Consider the following 19,626-nt stretch of genomic DNA (forward strand, 5'->3'; position numbering starts at 1 on the left):
ACTGTAAGGATAGGACACAGAAGTCACAATGGCATTGCATGTTAGCTCTCTAAAGTGGAGTAATTGCTGGGAGGAAGTACTAGCCGAAGGAAACTTCAGGAAAACTGTAAATTAGAGAAACTGTAAATTAGGTTGATCTCAAATATCATACATGATTATTATGCCATTAATTATAGTTAGGTAAAAATCAAGAAAAAAATTCTAACTTTCAGTACTTAATAGACCTGCTTTATAACCAAGAAAATGTCATTAAATTGCTACGTTATCTTGAGAGAAACAATAATTTAGGATCTTAATTTCCTTATCTTGAAAATTGTCATTTTTATCAGGTTATCTTTCCAACATGAAAATGCTATAACTAGACTGAACTTAAATATATCAAACTTTCAGCAGCAAAAGAAATTCAGGGGTTCAGTCCAAGAGACTCAGGACTCGATTCTGCCCTGGCTGGTGTGGCTCAGTGGCCTGAACGCCAACCTGTGAACCAAAGGGTCGGTCACCTAATCGATTCCCAGTCAGGGCACATGCCTGGTTTGCAGGACAGATCCTCAGGGGGGTGTGAGAGACAACCACACATTGATGTTTCTCTCCGTCTCTTTCTCCCTCCCTTCCCCTCTCTCTAAAAATAAATAAGTAAAACCTTTAAAGAGAGAGAGACCTGAATGCTTAGCCCTTAACTTCAGCTCTGACATTAGATGCTCTAGCATCACATGTCACAATAACGACATGACAGGCTGATGAAATCATCAACTCCCTTTCCCACGTTTCTCCCTTCTTTGGTGTTTTACTGCCAAAGTGTCCCACATCACATGTTGATTAACACCAGGCAGTCACTGATGATTGACTTACTGGTCAGCCTATCGATTTCTGCGTAGCCTACGAATCTTTTCTGAATCTGGTCTGACACCTGGAGTTTTGGAAATGGCAGAGGGCCACAAGTCTAACATATTACAATCTGTGAACACAGAAAGAGTAACCTTTTCTCAAAGATTAAAAGGAGAAAACCAATATACCTTAAATAGCAACTTCAGGATATTATATACATTCCTGTAGAAAATAATTTTAAATGTTTGCCCTTTTCCACACACATGGACACATACACACACTCACATTCACACTTACCCACAGACCCCTGCCTACTCGACATTCTCCAGCAAATCCAAGTGCAATCTGCCTTCCAGAATCTTTTCAATGTGAGGAAAGACAAAAATATTACATGGAGTAAGAAGCCTGCAAAGGCAGTTAACAACAAGTAATCTGTAAGTTCCTTAGGAATAAATTCATGTGAATACATTTAGTAATTCTAAAAAATGACATCCATTTCCACCCTTAATTTTCCTACCTTTCAATAAAATGGCTACCAAAGGTAAGAGAAAAGTTTAAACTGTAATTTAAAATAAAAAGACAGACAAACGAAATAGCAAGACCTGGTAGACCAATTTTCTAGCCCTCTACCAGTAGACACACCATCCCTTCATGGCCCTAAACCCTCAGAGAAAACATTTCTATTTAAAACATAGAAAAGGGAACATGATATCAAAAGACAATATGATTTCAACTGGTAGTTACTGAGAGTAAACTGTGGGATAGTTACCATATATGTTGTTATAACCACACAAAGCTGCTCAGATCAACTTATACCCAAGCATAATATGGTTAAGGAATTAACTTTCAGAACATCTTGTTTGGACAATAAACAGATAATAGTCAAATGAAGACAATTTACATTACTGCATTATCTAGATACTCACTTTTAGAAAATTTCAGAGAATCAAGCATTCTGGCTGGAGGATTGTGATCAATTCCTTTCCATTTCTTCAACAAAGTAATTTAGCCTTTCTCTAGCCCTGACCCCATGGGATGGGATTGCACAGTGATCCTTAAACACATATGTTCACGTATGTGAACACACCGGCCAAGTACAAAGCTTCAGAACAAGTCTTTCCTCAAATGTATGCCCATAGTTATTTTATACTAGGAATCTATTTCTAAAGGAAAAATTGAGTTAATATACACATCCTATATCTTTATGGGGAGATCAATGTTCCACAAAGATGCTGAGCCAGACATCAACCTTCCAACAAGTTTAACACTTATAAAGCATACAATAAACTCAATGGGACTTCTGTCAGTAGTGACTGAGTAAGATCTTACCAAACCAATTCACACAAAAACTATAAAATCTGAGTATAATACAAAAACTGCTACTTGAAGGTATTTGCATATTTGTCATCTCCAATATAAGATGGTAAGCTTCTCGAAGGCATAGTATTTAACCACCTTCTTAAACCTTGAATTATTACATTTTATACTGTTTTTGCCATAGTAATTGTGCAATGTATATTTGTTGAGCTAAATACTCTGTACTCATTACATACAAGATGTAACTGATGTTGGCAGAGATACGGAAACGCCCCTTTCCCTGGTCGGATGCTATAAACATCATTCGTACAGGTGTACTTCAACAGACTCAGGTCTGTAGGCATCTTCTAAAACCTTACATTAGACAAAAGCACAGCAGAAACACCTTTTCCAGAATGTTCCGTTTCATCACAGATATGCCAACACCTTACTACAAAGAGGACCATCGCTTCACAGTACTCAGAATTCTTCCTAGCTAACCTTCCTGATTTGAGGGGAAATGAAAATATTAATAGCTTAGGAAAAAAAAACAAGGATTATCACAGAATCATCTCAATTCTTAACAATAAAACTGTGAAGAATAAAAGAAATATCGAAGCCACTGGCCAGTGTGACTCAGTTGGTTGGAGCATCGCGCTGGTGGCCTAAGGGTTATGGGTTCAGTTTCCGGTCAGGGCGCACGCCTAGGTTGAGGTTCAGTCTTGGTCCCTGCTAGTCCGATCCTCATCCAGGTGCATATGGGAGGCAACTGGTTGATGCTTGTTCCTCACATCACTGTTTCCTCTCTGCCTTCCTTTCTTTCTGAAAGCAATGAAAGAATGTCCTCTGGTGAGGATTAAAATGAACAAATAATTTTTAAAGAAGAAATATTAAAGTTTAACTTATCCTCTCCTTTTTTCTCAGGATCAGGTAAAGATAACAGGTCAGTCCTTAAGCACAGCCCGACTTGCAACCAAAATGTTTTGAAGACATTCTTCACAACACTAATGATTATCTTCACGTGGGGTCTATGGGTAAAATTTCTCTTAGGTTTCAATAGAAGAAATAACAAAGTCTACATCATGAAGCTGTCCTAAAGTTCAAAAGAGATGCATGCATTAAAGTGTTTAGCTCTCTGCCAGCACGTGAAGAATCTGTAAGTGGTAGTATTACTATTATTGTCACTAGATTCCAAAACAACTGCCATGCTCAGTTATGAGCACATATATCATAAACATCGTTTGTTCCCAGCTGCTAAAAAATGAAAAATCTAATATTTAGCCCAGACATTTAGTGACTTCCTACTACGTCCCAGGCTGCTTCTCATTCCATAGAGTAATTTACTTAATGTTAATGCTATGTTGCCAATACCTTATAACCACAATATAGAAAATAATTCAAGTGATCTTGTAGCCATAGGGTGAAGCAGTTTGAATGATACCTCAATAGCAACTGAAGGGACATATTAATCATCCTTCATGGATCAGCGCTAATAGTTTATGCATCTTTGTGGCTGCTTTGTTTCTGTTTCCTGTTATGTTTTTGTTTTCTTTTTTCTCCTTTGGTTGGATGATTTCTTAGTTACAGCATCATGAGGTGACGAGAGCTCTAGTGACAGCACACAGGACTCATGTGCGGAATGGGCAGGTTGGCGCACTGAGCTTCAGCCAAGGAAGTCTCTTCTTTTGACTGCTTTCTGTGAGATCAGCAAATTGTGGAAACTGTAAACTGGGAAAGGAACTCCGTAGTCCTTAATGCTAATATCTGGAGTGTGAAGGATAAAAACAAAGTTGTTTGAATCAAAGCATGTAATACCAAATCAAAAAAAAAAGTATGTAGGTGCTAATAGTGGTATTGAACAAATAAGGTAGAAGCAACCTCAGAACTGGGAAGTGCAGGGTATGATTTAGTAGGCCACTGGGGAAAAAGGCTGCCCCCCAAAAGTAAATGACTTTTAAAACCTTAGAGGAGAGGGACATAAAGGGCTTACTCTATTTCAATAAACAGACATTGCTACTGGGGTAGATGGTGAGAATGCATCTATGGAGAAAAGAAAAAGATTTCTTTCTGCTTGTTGCTTTGCCAAGTACCAAAACGTCATTAGTAAATACTTACGGATGAATCCCTTTTAATAAGCGGACTGGAAAACACAGAGAACTGAAACGTTATGCCTACCTGAATTGCCACTGTGGTGCTATCAAAACACACTGACTATATGTTATCAATGAAATTATCCTTTTTCCCTTAGTACAGTGGGTATAACCTTCTGCATATGGACAAAATCACCAAGTAATCCAGGACAATGAAGTTAACCAGGTTCTGGACAGCATCTGGCACTATGAGAACTTGTGTCTTTCACAAAACTTAACCCACTAGACACATGAAAAGATGCTCAACCCACTAATTATTAGGGAAAGGCAAATCAAAACCACAATGAGATATCACCTCACACCTGTTAGAGTGGCAAATCAAAAAGACAAGAAATAAGTATGGACGTGAATGTAAAGAGGAACACTTGTACACTATTGGTGGGAATGTAAATTGGTGTAGCCACTGTAGAAAACAGCATGGAGGTTCCCAAAAGAATTAAATACAGAACTACTTCATGAACGAGCAATCTCACTTCTAGAATATATATCTAAAGAAAATGAAATCAGTATTTTGAAGAGATAAAAACACTCCCAGTTCATTGCACCATTATTCACAGTTGCCAAGATATATATGGAAAAACTTAAGCATCCATTTACAGATGAATAAGTAACATAAAGCATAAGTTTTCTTTGACATTTACAGATGAAGAAATAAGGCATATATTTTGTTTAAACACACACACAATGGAATATTATTCAGCCTTAAATAAGAAGGAAATCCTGACATTTGCAACAACATGATGGAGGACATTACACTAAGTAAAATAAACCAGATGCAAAAAGATAAGTACTGAATGATTCCCTTATGTGTAAAATCTAAAAAATTTGAACTCATAAAAGTAGCAAGCAGCATGGTACAAATGGAAAGACGTTAGTTAACGGATATAAACTTTTGGTTTTGCAGGATGAATTAAATTCAGTAGATCTAATGTACAGCGTGGTGACTATAGCTAATGATACTGTACTGCATGTTTGAAATTTATGAAGAAAGTAGATCTTGTGTCCTCACCACAGAAAAATGAGAAGGTCACTTTATGCAGTGATGAACATGTTAATTGACTTGATTGTGTACTATATCAAAACATATTTTTCATTTTAAATACATACAATTTTTAATTATACCTAAATAAAACTTGGAAACCTTTTTAAAGAAATATATATTTGAAATTAGAAGGTTTTAATATCAGAGTTATGGTGTAAAAACTAGGATAAATGTTAATAAATTATCAATAGTTTTTCTTCTTTTTTTGTAAGGAAATATACTCCTCTACCTTTGGATATATTACCACTACTACTAAAAGCCTTATGTATGAATTTTTAAGAGTAGTAGTGCTTTTATAACCTAGAAAAGAAAAAATTACTTTGGAAATAAACATGTATTTCTAGTTGTAATGCTGTACGGTAATTATTAATATACTTAGAAGCTTATAATCAGATTTTACTTATAAATGCCACTGTTATAGCTGTTGATGATTAGATTCCCCCAGACTCCAATTATGCTTCCACAGTGCTGTGGTAACAGAGCAGAATATGTCTTAATTAAAGCTCTTCAAAGGTAAAGAACCATTACCATGTTCAAGTGCCAAGTTGTTAACTTGCCAAATTGTATTTACAACTAATATTCAAATGGCAGTGGCACATAGTAGATATGTACAGGAAACGTAGTTTAAAGTGCGAACCTCCATTGATAATGTGGATTTGAACAATCCATCGTGCTTTCCTAGTCTTCAGCTTTCTTATTGGTAAAATGAGGTGATTTGAGTTAAATTCCAGGATCACTTCAAGGTGTAAAGTGCTTTGAAATAAAAAAAAGCTACAGCCTAGAATGTTCTTCTCCAATTTGAAAGTGAAATGATGACGCCAATTGAGACAAATTAAAAGTGAGACAATGACACTAATTGCTGGAGAAATAGATAGGACCACAAGATGTGGTGTGCTTACCGTTTTTATTGGGGGCCAATTTAGCATTTAATCTTTATTGCCAAAGACAGATGCTAAATGTCAATTTGTCCAAGTTGCATTAACAGGTAATTTCTTGGGACAGTGAGACTTCCCCAGTAATCTCATTTAGTCTTTTCTGTGTGCCAGAATTTAAAATGACCTTACCTTTTCCCCCCTCAAATATACTGAAAAATAGGAAGATTAAGTTTAAATGTCTCTACTGTTATTACAAGGATTAAGACAATCTCAGACCACTACAGACACCCATCATCTACTTGTGGGGTCTAATTACATCTTTGTTTGGAAAATTAAACCTAAGAAATGCATAGTTTATATATATACATCATTGTTCAGATTATAATATCTAACTTTAAAAATAAATGTTTATGTTTTCATGGTTATGATTTACTTAGTTTACAAGAAAACTGAATTAAACTTGAAATATACCCTCTTAGAATGACAAAATAAATGGTTTGTTAGCAGAATATGCTCCTCAGATAAGTATTAGACTTTTTATACTAGGGTAACTTCTGTGGTTTGAGAGGTAACGGCCAAGCACAGAGACGTGCAAGCCACAGGGGACATGTGCCCCAAGCATTCCTATGAAGGATTTACACCCAACCAACTCTGAGAGGTGTCATTTTTCCAACTAAATATAGCTTTTACCAGTATTTTAATCTGTTCTTACAGTGAAATACATGCCCTAAAATAAAGATGTTTGTCCTTCTGTTCTTGTCTCACCACAAAGATTAATTCAAGTTAAGAGACCAACACATATGGTGGGAATGAGATAGTTTATTTATGCACTTGAGCAAAAGCTACAAGTGGGCACCCATAAAATTGTTAGTAAGTTTGTTAATAAATTTGTTCTATACCCTTGAGCCAAGGCTACAAGTGGGTACTTACCTAATCTAAGTACACCAACTACTGGGGTTCAAGGGTTATATGGCTCAGCAGGCTTCCAGGTACCCCTCCTTCTTCCCCTTGGGAACAATGGACAGCTACAAAGCTTTCTTTCTCACTTAGTAAAGGCTCTTTGTCTTAGTGACATAGTTACAGATGCCCCTTTTCTCAGCACAGTCTCAAGGATTCTCCCCTCCTCCTGCACTGTTTGGCTTGCAATCATACTCAGGACACCTGGCAGTCTTATCAAGCCAAGCTCAGGACTGCTGAGTTAATGGGTGAGACATGTTTTCCTTTTGCTTCTAGCCTCCTGTATTAAGTTCTTTGTTACAATGTAATGGCAAATGCCCAGCCTTTACTTCCCCTCAGGCAGCATGCTCATTCTTAACCGCTACCTAATGCTTCTATTCTAATTCCTAAGTATGTTTGAATGTTTGAGTGTTCAACTAAAATACAACATGATGCTTATAATGTAAATCTACCAAAATACAATAGGATGTTCATAATGTAATTGAGATACAGTCATTATCATTTTTCTAACTCTACTACTGTCATAATTTTTGGTGATTTTAATATTCATGCAGTTCCTTGACCTCTATTTTGTCCATAATTTAAATCTCCACCCCTCTTAAGCAACACACTGTCCTAAACTGCACCTCTTCCACAACATAAATTTAATTATATATTTTTTATTTTTAAAGATTTTATTTATTTATTTTTTTTGAGAGAGGGGAGGGAGAAAGAAAGAGAGGGAGAGAAATATCAGTCGGTTGCCTCTCACACACCCCCAACCAAGGACCTGGCCTGCAACTCAGTCATGTGCCCTGACTGGGAATGGAACCAGTGACCTTTCGGTTTGTGGGATGAAGCCCAACCCACTGAACCACACCAGTCAGGGCCACAATGTTAATTTTAAAGATTACTCTCTTTTAGAACCCTCCCTGACTATATGTTTCCTCATTCCCTCTGGTACCAAATTTTCAACCCTTCTTCTACCCTCTAGAATCAGTGGGGGTAGTGGGGGGTTCATAGTTTACTGTCCCCATTATGTCCTAACCACCTTCTTTACATAGTTTAGATTCTACAGTCCATTTTCACAATCTCTTCCTCAATCATCTTCCTCCATGTGATTAATGTCAATCCCGTACTTTCTTTACACCTTCATCTACGCAGGTACAAGTAGTTGGAGAAAAACACACCCATATTGAGTGGCCTCACTTTAAATTCAAGAGCGTTATTCTCAAGTAGGCCCTTAATGGTGCCTAAGCAATGACAGCGTATTTTCTTACCTTATTCTTTGATTTTCCTTGTGCAGAATATTTCACAGTTTTTCACTTTCCTCAAATCTTTAACATCTCACCCCCACCCCAGATTAGGACTTGGCTTCCATTTCACTGAGATGCCTGAAGCAATTAGACTGAACTACCACAAGCTCTCCTCACCATACCTATGCACATGCCTGCGTGCCTGACAAAACAGCCCACCTGCTTGCCTTTCTTAGAACGACGTCTCTACTTATGCCTTAGATCTCAGCCTACTCAAAACTCTACCTGCTGGGAGCTCTCCTTGTTTAAGGCTTCATCAAATTTCTACTGAATCATTCCTCATTAGCACACAAAAATGCAGTAATATACTCCACCTATAAATAACTTTCGTTACCATGTATCATCTTTACTCTGCTCAGTTTATAGAAAAATTCATCCAACAATGTATTATACTCCCTGACTCTTCTTCTATTGAATGCAATCCAATATTGAAAGTCTTAGTAACCACTATTCATTCAGTCTTATCCAGTTACCAGCGATGTCCTCCTCCTTCTCAAGCCTCAGCGTACTTAACAGAGCCATGGCATTTAAACCAGTTAATCATTTACTTCTTGTGAAAACCCTTTCTTTAATTGACTTACATGTGCTTTTTCTTGATTTCACTTCTATATCACAAATTATTCTTTTCATCCTCCTTTCTTTGCTTCTTATTTCTCTACTGTCTTAACATTGGAATGTTCAGTACTTGACCTCCCTTCAATCTACACTCACACTATGGGTAATAGCTTCAAATATGATCTATATACTTATTGCTCTCAAATCAATAATCAACCCAGAGCTCTTGCCTGAACACAAAACTTTAATTAATGATTATATATATAATCATTAATTAAAAAAGGACAGAATCACAAAGCATTAAAGAACTTTAGGAACACTCTACCAAAAATAAAACATTTCCATTGTCTTTTATGGAAACCCCTCACAGGCGTGGGAGCGTGAGTCAGGGCTGAGGAAATGTCAAGTGCTCATTTACCACTCTGCCTCAACCACAACCAAGGCAGCCCTATTTTTTATTTTCTATTTTAAGCTTATACATAATGCTTTAATAAATATTTTGAAGATTTGAAACTTAAAAACTTGAACTCTAAAACTGGTGTAAATCCCCATTCACAGACAAGGAAATGGAGTCTTGGCAAATAAAATGAGTGAGCCCAGATCAAATTATAAGACTCTGAGAAAACCAGGGCTGACAGCCAGGGACCCTCAATCCTGTACTTGCGTGTTGCCAACTCCCAGCCACAGCTTCTCCGTGCAGAGCTGTTCATCAGTGGGTTAATGCTTGCATAAGATTTGTATTGTCTTTCCAAAGATCCAATTATTATTTCAGATTTAGATAATGACCATATCTCAGTTTCTTACACATTTTTAAAAATTTCAAATTCAATAATTACTCTTTCAGGTGGCCTAAAATAATACACATATAGTTCAGGCTTTCATAATTTTTCATTAAAAAAACTAATCTATATTCACATTCTAGAGCAGTGCAGAAGGCTTGATTACAATTCGCTATAGTTAAGTATTTTCCTAAATTGATTATATAATCTAAATTTTCTATACACTATTTCTCAGTTTCTCTCCATGTATTCATGGACAGACTCTTCAGTACACAGTCCACAAGGCTGAATTGGTTTGTGATTGAAACAAATGAGAAAGAAAATATATCACCCATGAGCATTCTACTAAGCTAACACAATGAATGTATTTCTCTGGCAGGTTTAGATTAACCACTGATTTGATGCATCAACTAGCCCATTTCTTGTAAATGGGTTTTCTTGTATTCAGGGTTTAGTAAGCTCCTTGTCAACAAGGTAACTCCCTCGGCTGAATAAAAGTCCCTTTAGACCCTGACAGCCTTGGAGGATTATTTGCTCACCAGTGATTTTTAGAGACCTCGGACAACTTGATTTTGATATAGTCTCCAAGAAAATATATTACCAACAACCCTAAACACTTAAAACATTTATACTTTTAAAGTCTTAATGTTCAGAGAATAATGGGAATCCTACCAGGACTTTTTATGGCTATTTAGAAGATGGAATATCTAATACATTTCTTCACTTATTACAAATAAGGTGAATTCAAGGCAGCAATAATTCATTTGATCCAAAGAAATTTTCAGCCCTGAAAGGCTGTTTATAGCTCCCATGGCTCGTTCTATGGGGGTAAAAATAGGCTGAGGGCAAAGAGTTGTCCAGTATGGGCTCTACATGCCATCTACATTTCCAAGATTCTATTTATTGGTAGTTGAACATGGAAACTAAAAAATAGATCATGTTTATGGCTTGGAGTTACAGTCCATATTATTTACGACACAAGAGAATTAAACCTAAAATCCTTACAATGGCCTAGAAGTCTTACATGATCTGCATCATCTCTCTACTCTCCCCCTCGGACAGTGAAGCAAAGAAAGGCAGGTGCTTAAGCTGCAATGTGGTCAGTGTGCCAGAAACTCCTGATGCAGGTGCAGATAGCTCAAAGCTGGGCATGTGACAATATGAGAAGGGACATGAAGAACACCTATTACAATGTATGTATTAGGTAAGGTAAAACTTGCTTTTGTAGCAGATAAAACCCCAAATCTCAGTGGCTTAATACAATAAGGCTTTATTTCTCACATAGAATTCAATCATAGGACAGTGTGGCTGAGAGAGGATGGAAGAGTGGCAAATGTGTTCCTTTAGTCACTCAGGAACCCAGTTGACAGGATCTGGTATTTCAACACCTGACTTCCAAAGATAACTTGTCTGTATAATCAAACTAACAGACAGAAGGGTAGCTTGTGTGGGAGAAACTGAAGTGTAAGATTACAACGCCACCCCAAAGCACAAGGAAGTTTGGGTAATGTTGTCCAATTGTGTGCCCAGCAGGAAAAGACAATGGATTGGTTGAATCTCTGCAGCGGGTGCTATGGGAAACAATGAACTCAGCCTGAAATGCTCAGGAAAGACTTGAAATCATAGGTGACCTTTAGGTTAAATATTGAAGGAAAGTGTGAAGGTTAGTTTTATGTGTCAACTTGACTGGGGCACAGGAAGCCCAGATATTCGGGTAAACATCATTCTGGGTTTCTGTGAGGGTGCTCCTGTCTGGACATTTGGAGTGGTAGACTGAGTAAAGTAGACTGCCCTCCCCAATGTGGGTGGGCCTCATCCAGTCCACTAAAGGGCTGAATAGAACAAGGTGGAGTAAGTGGGAATTAGCTCTCTCTACCTGGCTTTGAGCTGGGACATCAGTTTTCTTCCACCTGGCCCCCGCTGGAATGTTTACCACTATTTCTCCTGGTTCTCAGGTCTTCAGACTGGGACTAGAAATATACCATCAGCTTTCCTGGGTTTTCAGATTGCCAACTTCAGGTGCTGGGACTTCTCATCTTCCCTGACCACATGAGCCAATTTCTCACAATGAAATTTTTATGTGTATATCTCCTGTTGGTTCTGCTTCTCTGGAGAACTAAGACTCATAAAAAAGGGTAGAAATCTTTCATGCGATTAAGAAGGAATAATAGTTACTTTGGACAGAGAACGCAGCATGTACGGGGGAACAGAGAAGAACTCAAGACAGATTCAGAGAATGAAAGTAGATTTGTTTTGATAGGGCCCAAATTGGGTGTGGGTGTACAGAAAAATAATCTGCAAATCCAGACAGTAATCTGACAGTAAGCCTCCTGACTGCACCAAGAAGGAAATGAGGAGCTAGAGAATTTCAAACAAAAATATAAAGTAACACATGGCGTTTCACAATACTACTACTTTGGCCACTGCGAGAAAGATTGTAAGAGCAAAAGGATTTTCTGCTAAATATAGTTAAATATCAACTATCTTGAGCTCTGTGACATTTAACAAGGAAGGATGATGCATTTAGTCAAAAGTGTGTGGGCTTGAAATCAGGAAGACATGAGCTTAATGCTACCTGGTAAGTTTGTTATAAGAAATGGCATATATGTAAAGCTTTTAGCACAGTTTATTCCAACTAGTATGTGCTCAAAGAAAAAAATAGCTCCTTTTTTTCCTCTGAACAACCAAGTAGAAAGCATAAGTTTATTTCAAAACAAAAGAGAAATGAATTAAGAAAAACGAATTGGTTAAAGCTCTGGAGGTTGAAAACGACTTGATGTTATTATAGCCTTTGTGAACAATTGTGCCTTGTGAAAGCAATAGCCAACAATTTCTGAATCTGTAGCCCACAAACAAACAGCCTCTGAGTGGTGCTAGCCCATGTGTATCACTAACTGGTATTGAGACGTGTGCAGCAGAATATGATACTCAGTCCCCATATTAACCATGAGAAACACTGACAATTCACAATAAATTCTTAATAAAAAGAGCAAGAAAATACTTTTATATTGAAATTATTTGACTCTAACCAGCTGCTTAAGTATATTTCGTACACCCTATTCACTTTTTAATGAAGTATTTGTCTCTTAACAAGAAGTTCGAATTTCATAATTAGATATGCAATACATAATATGCCTTGTGACTCCCCACAGGCAGCAATTTATTCTGTATGATTGTTTAAAAAAATAGGCAATGTGGTTGAGAAAATTAATTTAAGGCATGACATTGAAAGCATGAGAAAAAGTCCCATTCAAGGAAAATCTGAAGAAGACCAACTTTATTTGATAATTTAAGACCCCAATGAATAAAAGCAATTTGCTTAAAACTAATAAAAATTAAATCTAAGTTTTTAAATAGTGATTTTTTGTATAACTAAGGAGTTAGTTCATTTCTGTGTTACTATTATGTCGCATCCCTGTTTACTTATACTCTGCTTCACAAATGTTAGATATATAACTTACTATAAAGCTTTCAATACGTACAGCAGGGGTTCTCAACCTCGGCTGCACAGTTAGAATCATCAGGGGAGCTTTTAAAAAGTGCTCGTACCTAGGCTTTACCTCAGAGCCACTAAGACAGTATATTAGAGAGTAGACAGTAAGCATAAGAATTATTTTTAACATCTCTCCAGCGATTTAAATGCCCTGAAGAGAACTTGTCAAACTTGAACATGCATATGGATCATGTGAGTGTCTGTTAACAAGATCTTAAGAGAAAGGTTCAAATTCAGTAGATCTTAAGTGATGCTCGAAATTTTACATCGCTTCCAAGTTCCCAAGTAATAGCCATGCTGCTGAGCCACAAATCGCACTTTGAGGATTAGGATCTCGTTATTATTATATTAACAAATTGATTAATAACTAAAATAAAATAGGCTTTTGTTATTTATAGCCTTAATGCAAACATAATAACATTTTAAAATAAAAAAAATAAAAGTACGTTCTTGCACACATAAGAAATTACACACATCCAAACATCCACACATACATATACACAAATTATCAAAGTACTGTAGAGTTCTTTTAATATTTCAATCATTAATCATTCTCTACAAATTTCACTCCACAGTTCTTTTTTCAGATTTCATCCACATCTTTAAATTATTTTCCTTCAATTTGAACTATAAAATTATTTTCAACCAATTAACAAGCTCAGATGTATTGATTGCTATACTACAATATACAAGGTTGGCATAAATAATGCCCCTTTTTTGTTACGAAATCTTTTATGACAAAATCATAAGCATGTAATTCTATAACATAACAACATCACACTCATGCACATCATATTACATTTTAGATGAAATGTTCAAATTAAAACTATAAATTATTATACCCATATTCTTACCCTACCAACCACACTCAAGTAGGCCTTACTTCTGCCAGACCTTGTATATTAAGACTTCCAGAGTAACTAAGAAAACTACTAGTACCACTTTCTAATTCTAGTACTTTTTAAAATTTTGTCTTCTTTTATTTCTCACATTTTACATTTAAAAAGTAAATTCTTCTCCTGCTGTTTAGTGAATAGCTGTGCTGTATAATATATTCAAGTAAACACATAGATGCTTCAAGAGCTCACAGCCTCAGGACAGCTCACAGGTCTAGTTTCATGAACAGTAGAGAGCTCTAGCCCCTTATGGACAGGCACTGTAAGATGCAGAACTTCTCACCTGAGCAAGTTCAAGGTCATAGCAACCTAATGTACCAAAGGTTAGCAAACATCACCAAAATATTTATTAAAAACTATAATTTAATAGGGTAAGAGAGAAAAGAGAGAAATGGAATGGGAAGATTGGAGAAATCCATTCTAACTTAAACTTGATTCCATGATCTCCTTAGCCATTTATTATTGGATTTAAAAAATAATAACTTCTCATTATTACAGCCTAGAAATGAGTTGTGCCATTTAGAAACTAATACATAACTAGTATTGTGTACTTACTTTAAATATCAATAACTGGAAACATATAGACTGAAAATAATTTCCCAGGAATGGTTGACAAATATTATTGAATCTTAGTTTAATTATGGTTACCTAAGACCATAACAACAAAATATTAACAATTTCGGTTTTCAAGCCTTCTTATTTCAGACTCAGCTTTCCTGGTCTCCAGCTGCAAACTTGCAACTTCTCAGCCTTCATAGTGGCCTGAGCCAATTCCTTATAGTGAATCATATACACACACACACACACACACATATGTATATATATATTCTTTATGATATATATGCATGTGTATATATGACACACATATACATGTGTACATGTATATATCATATATATGATGTATATCGTGTATGTGTGATGTATATATGATACGTATATGTCATGTGTATGAGATATATACATATGTGTGCATATGTGATGTATATATAATATATATATAATATATACATATATACACATACACATCCCATTAGTTTCTTTCTCTGGAGAACCTTTACTAATACAGTGTTCAATGGCTATAAATTTTCAGTCACACAAGATGAGAAAGTTCTGGAACTCTACTATAAAAAATTGTGCATACAATTAACAAAATGGTACTGTGTACTTAAAAAGTTAAGGGTAGCCCTGACTAGTGTGGCGCAGTGGATTGAGTCTCACCTTGAAAACAAAAAGGTCACTGGTTCAATTCCCAGTCAGGGCACATGCCTGGGTTGAGGCCAGGTCTCCAGTTGGGGGTGTGCGAGAGGCAGCCCATCAATGTTTCTCTCCCTCTCTTTCTTCCTCCACTACCCTCTCTCTAAAAATAAATAAAATCTTTAAAAAAGAGAAAGTAGATCTCACGTTATATGTTTTACACCATAACTGAAAAAGAGAAAACGAAAAATGAGGGCTTCCTTAACCAGGACCAATACATAATATTTTGAACAACGGCAGGCACTGAAATAGGCACACAAACTGCTAACGCTCTCGAAGTACTTAACACTCATTTGAATATAGAAGTTCTGAGGTTTCCAAATCTCCTCATTATTTTGTCAGTGTTTAAACTGAATTATATTTTAGTATTTTGGGGTTTCATCACTAGAAAATAAGGAGCTTGCATAGGCATTTAGATGTTTTAAGATTGGATTTTTTAATGAATATCAACTACACGTACTAAATTACGAGCCTGCAGCAACCATTCCCTGTGTAGTTATCCGTGCCAGATCCAGTGTAAACATCACGAGAGCTGCAGTTTTAATATTTAAAGTCATCACCAGAATCACAAACACATCACAAATTATTATACCTGTGAATCCTTGACAGTGTAACAAGAGAGTATTTCTAGCCTGAAATGCATTATAAGAAATGGAATAAATTACAAATCCGTCCCCAGTCTGAGATTAGAAAGCTCATGAATTGCTGTACAAAAGAGCCCCCAAGCCCTAGATGTTATTGTAAACCTCATCTACTTTGTTGTTATGCATGGAACTATTTATAATATCAAAATAATATGATATTTGGGATTTTCCCTGTAATTCCAGTGTTCATAATAGTTAGAGTTGGCTTTACAAACTATCCTTGAGAAAAAACACACATTAACGTGGTCATAAGGAAGTCGCTGGAGGACTACTGTTGCTTAGGAACATCAAAGAATTCTAGCGCGGGCTGAGGATTTATTATCATACGAGCCATTGAAATCAGCAATTGGCTGCTTTTCTTTTGATTAGATGCTATATATCAATGTGGCAGCTCTAATATTCCCCAGTTAAGCTGATGAATGAAATCAGTTTTACATTACATTACTCAGTGTCTGCTGTTTAATTTGAAACTAAAATTGTACACTTATAAATCTGAAAATATGAACTATAGAAATGTAAACACAGCATAACAAGTCACTGTTTTTCTATTATAAATATATTTACTATTTTCTAAGTTTTGCTCACTTTCATGCTTTTAGTTCTCTTCACCTTTTCTCTTTATCAGGAAAAACACAGGATTAACACATTTCTCAAAGGCTATTAATGCATAAGCACTTATTCAAAGGGCCGTTACTGACTACTAATGTATTATGCACCATGGAGATTTAAGTTTACAGCTGCAGAAATAAATAGGTCAGATGTCCAATTTTCATGAAAAAGATAAGCTCCAAACTCAGAATTTTATTATGTATAGCATTAATTTTAAAAGTGACATCTTAACATGGAAAATTTTAAAAAATGTTTCAACCATCTGTTTTGTAAGCTAACCTTTACAGTGTGTGCCAAATCATTTGTCACAGATTAGCTCAATGTATTAGTCAGTTTGGGAGGAGTGCAGCTCATCTTGTGTTCCATTTAAAACCTATCCATTGATGCAGAGCAGAGAATGTGTCACTAGAGTCTAATTGCTCCCATCCGCCACTTTGTATTTTGTGCATCCTTATCGTGATGAAGGGGAGGCAGGAAAAGGAGGGGAGGCGAACTGTTGGGTGAATTACAAAATTAATGTTTCCTATTGAATTTCAAATGCCAGATTAGTTATTAGAATAAGGTAAAGAACAATTTGCCACAATGTTTATAAATTTACGTAAGAGGGCATATCAAATATAAATCTAGTTGCAAGCTTAAAAATCATTACTTTCTCATATCAAAAAATAAGAAGTTGTTTAATAATCAAGAAACTATATCAAATCATCTGACACATAATGATTCATTCTTATCTCAGGAAAATCTCATTTCATTAACAGGTTCATTCATTTGATCAGTCAGTTAACAAGTATTTACTGAGCTCCTTAGCGTGTGTCAGGCACTATTCTAGATTCTGATAATAAAGCTGGGAAAAAATACAAAAATCCCCGCCTTCTTATAGCATTTCTTTTAGTAAAGAGGACAGGCAAGAAGTAAAGAGACAAATAATGCAATATTTGGCAATGAAAAATTCTTCAAAGAAGAGTAAAATAGGAATGAAATACAGATTATGTAGGACAGCTTTTACTTTTAGGGTGAATGAACAGAAAAGTTTTTCTGAAGAAATGACATTTATGCAGAGACCCAAATAAAGTACGAGAATGAGCCTCATGAATACCTGGGGTAAACACATTCCAGGGAGTGGGAGCAGCAAATGCAAAGATCCTGAGGTAGGAGTGTGCCTGGCATGCTCAAAAACAGCAAGCAGATCAGTATGGCTAGTAAGTGAGTCAAGAGGAAGAGTAGGGAAAAGTAGAGGTCAAAGAGAAAATCACATAAGTCTAACAATTACAAGAAATCTAATTCAACTGTTGAGGTAGGGGAACACTGGGGAAGTAGAAATAGGTTTGTATGACGGCTTTCTGTGTGAGGGATAAAATATCTATTTCAATCCCAAATAGAGATATTGAAAAAGACAGCTTGATAAATGAGTCTAGAACTCAGAGGACTGACTAAGGATATAAACATGAGTCGGTGAATTGATAGAAATCAAAGTCATCCAAAGGACTGGATGAAATGACCGGGGGAATGGGTATAACTACCTAGGGAAGGTATGAGGGACAGTAGAGAAGTTAAGAAGAGGAAATAGAGATGATTCTAGGAGAATGGAGAAAATGAAAATCCTGTTGGGTGTGTTTGGGAGAAAGTTGAGAAAGTTGAAAGTTGAAAGTAAAGGAAGAGTGACTAAAAACAACCCTTCTTGAAAGGGGTAAGAGGAATGGAGATAATAAATGGGCTACATGAAGAGGATCAGAAAAATCAGAGTGGTACCTGGAGGGCAATGTGAGGTGGAGGGGGGCTGTTGTTGGCAATGCTACAGCAGGGGGAAAGGGAATTGTTAATAAAGAAGAGAAGAGGATAAGTGTAGAACTTTTTTAGCAGGATGAAATCTAGTATGCAGATAGAAGTGGTGTTACTAATAAGAACTGAGAGAATAGGGGCCTTGTAACAAGTTGTAAAGCAGGGTATGTGGGTATAGATATAGAAAGGACCTAAATTTGCTAGTACAACAAAAAAATAAAATACTTATTTTCCGAGTGCTGGTGTACTGACTGAAATCTGTCTGTGGCTAATCAGTTAAGTCTGCCCGTTTAGTTCAATGCAAATCAACCTGAGGGTGCAGCCTGTATACCACTTCCCTGGCTCACTGATTATTGCTGTTCCGTGGCTAAAAACTATATCCCATGTTAAAGAGATGCCACCGTGCAAGTGCAAACCAGAGCACTGACTATGAAATCCTGAATTAGAAGAAAGTGAGTTAGTGAGAACCTATCACCATCAACCTATAGGTACCTCCATTTCGGGGTTACGATAGCCTGTTTCTTGTAGGCTCAGACGCACTCACTCCCTGAATCAGAGGAAGTCTTGTTTAATCAACACTATGTTGGGAGCTAAATGCGATTTAGAAATAGGTGAATTACCGGTCTCCATACTCAGACAGATGTGCAGGAGATAGGAAGAGAAGGGAGGGGAGGGAGGAGCAGAGGAAGGGTGGAAGGTGGGGGGATTCCAATGCCTGGATACTAAAGTAAGCATTAAGTAGCAACCTTACTACCTGCTGTTCAACCCAGGTCTCTGACTCTCCATGTCTGGAACAGCTGAGTTCTGATGCCGACAACCAATAAACACAGCACATGGACCACCTTACCTAGTTTCTCCCACCCTCTTTCCCAGGTACTGCCCCCCCACCACCTCCAATTCACATCATGAAAGTCCACAAGAGGTAACAATTGCTTAGAAACATTAATTCTAAATCTGGTTTCAATACTGACTATTAAAGCTGACCTACATTAATAGAAACTTGTTCTTCCCCCATGCCTCAACCAGCCGCTCTGCCTTGGATCATTTGAGCTCCCAGCTCCTTCCAGAGAGTGCTATCCTATTCATCCTGGTTTATTCTCTTCCTCCTCATCACCATCCATTCCTAGTCTTCTTTCCTTATTATTCTACTCCATTCTGAATGCCTATGCCCAAGTTG

This window comes from Desmodus rotundus, chromosome 2 (assembly GCF_022682495.2).
Source record: "Desmodus rotundus isolate HL8 chromosome 2, HLdesRot8A.1, whole genome shotgun sequence".
In the NCBI taxonomy this organism is placed as follows: Eukaryota; Metazoa; Chordata; class Mammalia; order Chiroptera; family Phyllostomidae; genus Desmodus; species Desmodus rotundus.